Below are 7,771 nucleotides of genomic sequence, written 5' to 3'. Positions count from 1 at the left end.
AGGCACACTATAGGGTCCCTGGTTGGACTTGATGGACGTATGTCTTCTTTCAACCATACTAACTATGTAACTATATAGGGTCGGTCATCGGCAGATCTGCAGCATAAAATATGCAGCAGATCCATTGTGTGACCCTATCCAAAATCAGTCATGCAAGCTCCTAGGCCCCTCCTAGATTAATCTGTATGCTGCTACTATAATTTCTATGGGATCAGGATCTATACAGTAGGTACCTGTCTTGCCTAAGGCTGGGTTTACTCATTGCATTTCTTGTCGAATCCCCTATGTGTGACTTCCCTATGTGTGAACATGGCTTACTCCTCAGTCAGACTGCTGAGACTAATATTGTGTCGTAATTTTTGACAGCCATAGTCTGGTATACCCGTACTCCTACACTATCAGACAATATATGGATCTATATACTCCCACTGACTAAAAGCAACCATCAAGTTACTTCATTCTTTTTTTTAAATTTATTAACTTTTCTGGGCACAGGCCTTACTTGTTAAAATCGTCTTATTTCTTATCAAATCTATGGATTGTATTGGTGCTTATTAGCCAGACAGGCCAATCATTTCTGTTTTAACCCCTACAGGACCCATGACGTAACGGTACGTCCCGACACCCTGGGTCTTAAGGACCAGGGACGTACATTTACGTCATGGTCAGTTTTAGTCCCCGCCGTGCGCCGGGCGGGGATCGGAGCGGGATGGCTGCTGAAATCATTCAGCAGGCATCCCGTGCAAATGACCAGGGGGGTCATCAGACCCCCCCATGTCGGCGATCGCGGCAAATCGCAAGTGAATTCACACTTGCGATTTGCGCGATTCCGGGTCATTACGGGTCTATAGTGACCCGGTGACCCGCAATGTAAGGGGGATCGCGGGTGTCTAAGACACCCACGATCCCCCTGAAGCGATAGGAGTGAGGTGGCACGGGTGCCACCCCTCCTATCCCTGCTATTGGTGGTCTAGACGCGACCACCAATAGCAGATCGGGGGCGGGGGGGTTTACTTTCGTTTTCCCCGTCCTGCCCTCCCACAATAGGCGGGGCAGGACGGGGAAACGACGGGGACCGGCGCCGAAGATCCACTTACCGATCCGGGCGGGCGTCGGAGGCTGCAGGCGACGGAGATCGGCGGGCGGCGATGACGTGCGGCTGGATCCGACGGAAGCCGGTGAGTTGCCAAGCAACATCTGGAGGGTACAGTTTGAGACCATTATACAGTGGTCTCTAACTGTAGCCCTCCAGATGTTGCAAAACTACAACTCCCAGCATGCCCAGACTGCTGTTTGGGCATGCTGGAATATGTAGTTTTGCAACAGCTGGAGGGCTACAGTTTGAGACCACTATATAGTGGTCCCTAAACTGTAGCCCTCCAGATCTTGCAAAACTACAACTCCTAGCATGCTCAAACAACTGTTTGCTGTCAGGGCATGCTGGGAATTGTAGTTTTGCAACAGCTGGAGGTCCACAGTTTGGAGATCACTTTGCAGTGGTCTCTAAAACTGTAGCCCAACAGATGCAAAACTGCAAATCCCAGCATGTCCAAACAGCAATCAGCTGTCTCGGCATGCTGGGAGTTGTAGTTGCGTACCTCCAGCTATTGCATAACTACATCTCCCAGCATGCCCTTCGGCGATCAGTACATGCTGGGAGTTGTAGTTTTGCAACAGCTGGAGGCACACTGGTTAGAAAATACTGAGTTAGGTAACAGAACCTAACTGAAGGTTTTCCAACCAGTGTGCCTCCAGCTGTTGCAAAAGTACAACTCCCAGCATGCACGGTCTGTCAGTACATGCTGGGAGTTGTAGTTTTGGAACAGCTGGAGGTTTGCCCCCCCCCCCCCCCCCCCCCCCCCCATGTGAACGTACAGGGTACATTCACACGGGCAGGCTTACAGTAAGTTTCCTGCTCCAAGTTTGGGCTGCGGCAAATTTTTCGCCGTATCTCAAACTTCTAGTGAGAAACTCACCGTAACCCGCCAGTGCGAATGTACCCTAAAAACACTACACTACACTACCACCTAATAAAGAGTAAAACACTACATATACACCCCCTTACACTGTCCCCCCAATAAAAATGAAAAACGTATTGTATGGCAGTGTTTCCAAAACGGAGCCTCCAGCTGTTGCAAAACAACAACTCCCAGCATTTCCGGACAGCCACTGACTGTCCAGGCATGCTGGGAATTTAGCAACAGCTGGAGGCACCCTGTTTGGGAATCACTGGCGTATAATACCCCTATGTCCACCCCTGTGCAATCCCTAATTTAGTCCTCAAATGCGCATGGCGCTCTCTCACTTGGAGCCCTGTCGTATTTCAAGGCAACAGTTTAGGGCCACATATGGGGTATCACCGTACTCGGGAGAAATTGCACTACTAATTTTGGGGGGCTTTTTCTCCTTTTACCCCTTAGGAAAAGGAAAAGTTGGGGCTACACCAGCTTGTTAGTGTAAAAAAATAAAAAAAATTACACTAACATGCCGGTGTTGCCCTTTACTTTTTATTTTCACAAGCGTTAAAAGGAAAAAAAAGACACCCAAAATTTGTAACGCAATTTCTCCTGAGTACAGAAATACCCCATATGTGGGTGTAAAATGCTCTGCGGGCGCACAACAAGGCTCAGGAGTGAGAGCGCACCATGTACATTTGAGGTCTAAATTGGTGATTTGCACAGGGGTGGCTGATTTTACAGCGGTTCTGACATAAACCCCCCCCAAAAAATACCCACATGTGACCCCATTTTGGAAACTACACCCCTCACGGAATGTAATAAGGGGTACAGTGAGCATTTACGCCCCACAGGTGTTTGACAGATTTTTGGAACAGTGGTCCGTGAAAATGAAAAATTTTATTTTTCATTTGCACAGCCCACTGTTCCAAAGATCTGTCAAACGCCAGTGGGGTGTAAATACTCACTGCACCCCTTATTAAATTCTGTGAGGGGTGTAGTTTCCAAAATAGGGTCACATGTGGGGGGTTCCACTGTTCTGGCACCACGGGGGGCTTTGTAAACGCAGATGGCCCCTGACTTCCATTCCAAACAATTTTTTTTCCCAAAAGCTCAACGGCACTCCTTCTCTTCTGAGCATTGTAGTGCGCCAGCAGAGCACTTGACGTCCACACATGGGGTATTTCCATACTCAGAAGAGATGGGGTTACAAATTTTGGGGTCTTTTCTGCTATTAACCCTTGCAAAAATGTGAAATTTGGGGGGAAACACACATTTTAGTGAAAAAAAAAATTTTTTTTTTACATATGCAAAAGTCGTGAAACACCTGTGGGGTATTAAGGCTCACTTAATTTCTTGTTACGTTCCTCAAGGGGTCTAGTTTCCAAAATGGTATGCCATGTGAGGGTTTTTTGCTGTTCTGGCACCATAGGGGCTTCCTAAATGCAACATGCCCCCCAAAAACCATTTCAGAAAAACGTACTCTCCAAAATCCCCTTGTCTCTCCTTCGCTTCTGAGCCCTCTACTGCGCCCGCCGAACAATTTACATAGACATATGAGGTATGTGCTTACTCGAGAGAAATTGGGCTACAAATACAAGTATACATTTTCTCCTTTTACCCCTTGTAAAAATTCAAAAATTGGGTCTACAAGAACATGCGAGTGTAAAAAATGAAGATTGTGAATTTTCTCCTTCACTTTGTTGCTATTCCTGTGAAACACCTAAAGGGTTAAAACGCTGACTGAATGTCATTTTGAATACTTTGGGGGGTGCAGTTTTTATAATGGGGTCATTTGTGGGGTATTTCTAATATGAAGACCCTTCAAATCCACTTCAAACCTGAACTGGTCCCTGAAAAATAGTGAGTTTGAAAATTTTGTGAAAAATTGGAAAATTGCTGCTGAACTTTGAAGCCCTCTGGTGTCTTCCAAAAGTAAAAACACGTCAATTTTATGATGCAAACATAAAGTAGACATATTGTATATGTGAATCAAAATTTTTTTTATTTGGAATATCCATTTTCCTTACAAGCAGAGAGCTTCAAAGTTAGAAAAATGCAAATTTTTCAAATTTTTCATCAAATTTTGGGATTTTTCACCAAGAAAGGATGCAAGTTACCACAAAATTTTACCGCTATGTTAAAGTAGAATATGTCACGAAAAAACAATCTCGGAATCAGAATGATAACTAAAAGCATTCCAGAGTTATTAATGTTTAAAGTGACAGTGGTCAGATGTGCAAAAAACGCTCTGGTCCTGAGGTGTAAAATGGCCTGGTCCTTAAGGGGTTAATAGGCCAAGAAATCAGCTGGCGAATGAACAGTGGGGCTGATCGTGGGGGTACTGCATGAATGATCCAGTGAATATACATGCACCTCTGGTTGCCCACTACTGACCCATGTAATGGGCTCCATAAACTAGTGCCAATCTTGAAGATTGGCCCTTATGTCGGGTAGGAGTCGGACTATGTAATGCAGCCCTCGCGCAAGGCATATGTTTTTGCTGTCCACAATATCCAAGGGATGAGGTTTCTAAACAGAGGATCCCTCTTAAATCAAAATTCCCTAATCCTGGAGTCACCAAAATTTGGTTTGTGTGGTTACTTGGTCGTAAATCAGGGTTTTACATAATCAGGCTTTGTGTACGGTAATCTAGTTCTGAAGGACATAAACAGCTGGCTCTTCAGTAATGCTTTACTTGAAACAGTTGGCTAACGTGCACCGCATACGGGCCTGCCTATACATTCTGTGCTGCAGTAAAAAGAAACAAAAACCTTTGTTAGAGCTGCTGCCCTCCATGGCTTCCTGCTGTGACCAGGCTTTTATTCTGTGTTCTATTTCAATCCCCCAGTTTTCAACAGCTGTAGCGATATGTTGCATGTGCACCCATATATTTTCTTTATTTGTTTGCCATAAATTTGTAGGCATCAATAAAAATACATTTAAAAAAAAGTGCATTTCATAACGTGTTTAATACTATTGTTTAGTTGGCCACAAAAAGTTTAACGTAATAGTTTATTAATGCACAATATAGGATTGTCAGCAGTAACAAACGAATGGATATTTCATAACAAATCTCCTTAAACTTTGTGTATTCTCTGCAGATTTCAAGTAGCAGCAAAGTGGATGAGATGTCCAAAATCTTTACAATCTGTGGAAATTGACCTGCATATTTCAAATCTGTAGTATGTCAGCTGTTGGATTCACTGTAGATTTATTGCAGATTCCCCCCCCCCCCCCCCCCCCCCCAAATACAGATTTTTGGATTTTGCTGAGTGTACGACAAAACCTGCAACTGTGGAATTGAAATGCATTGCTAATATTTTAAAGGTTAAAACACTGTATCCTTCTCCAGTTCCAGGCCAAAATTCAGAATGTGCGGCCATGTAGTATATACATGGTGGCACATTAAAGGGGTACTCTGCCCCTAGACATTTTATCTTTTATCCAATGGATACTGCAGTGGTAGTGTGTGTTTTTTTTTTTATTTTTTTTTTTTTTTCGCGGTTTTGTTTTTCTGCGCCATGAGCATAGTTGAGAAAAAATACAATCCAGAATACCTCTTCAGGGCTCATTCACGTGCACAGATTTTATGCAAACTTGCAGCATGCTCTACACTGATCCTGTGCCCCCCCCCCCCCCCCAATTTAACCCCTTAACGACCCTGGACTTGTATACATGTCCATGTGCCGTTAAGGTGGCACGGTGCGGGCTCCAGACTTGAGCCCGCGTCATACTGGCCGCCCCACTGATTCTTGTAGCTGTGGGCCGGCGTTGGTAGCCGACATGCACCGTGGCCGGCTATTGACCCTTTAGATTGCCGCTTTCAAAGCTGACAACAGTGTCTAAAGGTGCCTTTATTCCATCCCTGGTGGTCCAGCGATTCACTGCTGAGGTAGCCTGAGGGCTTACCTCATGTCCTCTGTCGGCTCTGGTGCTCAGAATGATAAAGCCTGGAAGGGCCAGGCTTTATCAATCGAGTGCAGAACACACAGATCAATGTGGTTTTATGGAACCACATTGATCTGTATGAGGAATCAAATAATTCTTCTTTAAAAGTGTTAAAAACATTTTTTATTACTTCCTTATTAGAAGTTTAAATCACCCCCCCCCCTTTTTTACCAAATTCCATATAAAAAAATATAAACATAAGAAAAATAAACCTATGTGGTATCGCACAGTGCGTAAATGTCCGAACTATAAAAATATATTGTTAATTAAACTGCACAGTCAATGGCGTACGCGCAAAAAAAAATGCCAAAATTGCATATTTTTTGGCACTTTTTATACTATAAAAAAAGGAATAAACGGCTATCAAAAAGTCCGATCAAAACAAAAATGGTACAGATTAAAACTTCAGATCACGGCGCAAAAAATGAGCCCTCATACTAACCTGTATGCGTAAAAATAAAAAAAATGATAGGGGTCATAAGAGGACAATTTTAAATGTATTAATTTTCGTGCATGTAATTATGATTTTTTCCAAAAGTACGACAAAATCCAGCCTATAAAAGTAGGGTACCATTTTAATCGAATGGACCTAGAGAATAAAGATTAAAGTTTCATTTTAATCAAAAAATGGACTACGTAGAAACGGATGCCCCCAAAATTTACAAAATGGTGTTTTGTTTTCTTTAATTTTGTCGCACAATTTTTTTCCCGTTTCGCTGTTGATTTTTGGGTAAAATGACTGTTATTACAAAGTAGAATTGGTGATGCAAAAAATAAGCAATTATTTGGATTTTTAGGTGCAAAATTGAAAGGGTTATGATTTTCAAAAGGTGAGGAGGAAAAAACAAAAGTGCAAAAAACAGAAAAATGCTTGGTCCTTAAGGGGTTAAACAGGCAGCGGGAAACATGCTGCAAGTTTGCAATAAAATCCGCCTGTGTGAATAAACCCTTTAAATAGAATGCATAAATAAAAAAAAGGGGGTCACATGTGCCATATTTTCCTGCCCATTAGTCAACATATGGCAGGGGCAGCAGTAAAAACATAATTTCTTAGAAAAGTGTAACCTTAGATTAGACCATATTTATTACAGTAGCTGAAGATGTTTGAAAATCAGGCACTTCTTTAGACTGTTATCTCTTTCCCAGCCTCCGGTGCAATTATTTTTCCTGGTTCTGGTGCAGCTTAGCGGATTGCTGGCTAAAGCTGTGTCATGCCAGTGATTGGCTGAGTGGCAATCGGATATATTGGGCTCAGGCACCCGGAAGAAGGCCTGGGCCTAATAAGTCACATTACTGCTCAGCTGAACTGTGGTGTGCTGGGCTCCAGAACTGAGGGGACCACAGCAGTGACTTTTGTGGAAGGCGGGAGTTAAGTAAAAATTATATATATATATTTATAAAAAATAAAATTTTTAATATACATGTGCAGTTATTTAAGCCAGAACTGTATTCAATTGAGAGTGGAAATATAAAAGACAAACTTCCTGCTGGATCCACTTCTGGATTTGGCTCAAAAAACTGCATCTTAAGTATGATCTAATCAATCCCTTAATTTTTAATGAAAAAGCTGTTAGACTTTAATTCAATCTCTTTGCAGGATTAATCCACTAGTCTCTCAATGAATCTAGACATCTGTTCAGGAGCAGACATTTTGGCTTGACCTCTTTGTTGTGTTCGTTAGTGTTGCAGTTCCTGTTTGGATGTCACCCATTTAATATTAGGGCACCGTTTTTCACTAGCAGTCTGTGTATATGTGAATATTTTTGCGATTCATGCAATGCAATTAGGATGTCTCCACTCCCTACATGTTAGTGTAAGAAACACTTAAAATTGTAAAGCCAGCAAAGAGACAAGGCAGTTAGAAA

The 7,771-nt window shown here is 42.7% G+C and overlaps 1 protein-coding gene across 7 annotated transcripts in view; it reads left to right on the top strand.

Moving 5' to 3' along the window:
- USP49 (ubiquitin specific peptidase 49) overlaps window positions 1-7,771 on the top strand; it is a 95,647-nt gene that overhangs the window by 30,918 nt on the left and 56,958 nt on the right. The window contains exon 1 of one of the 7 annotated variants that reach the window (XM_056557789.1): window positions 5,090-5,140. The exons of the other annotated variants lie outside the window; for them this stretch is intronic. The gene's annotated coding sequence lies outside the window, so the exon portion shown is untranslated. Of the gene's footprint in view, window positions 1-5,089; window positions 5,141-7,771 lie in introns of those variants that run through there. 7 annotated transcript variants of the gene reach the window in all.

This window comes from Hyla sarda, chromosome 2, assembly GCF_029499605.1.
Source record: "Hyla sarda isolate aHylSar1 chromosome 2, aHylSar1.hap1, whole genome shotgun sequence".
Classification (NCBI taxonomy): Eukaryota; Metazoa; Chordata; class Amphibia; order Anura; family Hylidae; genus Hyla; species Hyla sarda.
The sequence above is the reverse complement of the archived record's forward strand: the minus strand, read 5'-3'. Positions and strand labels throughout refer to the sequence as shown.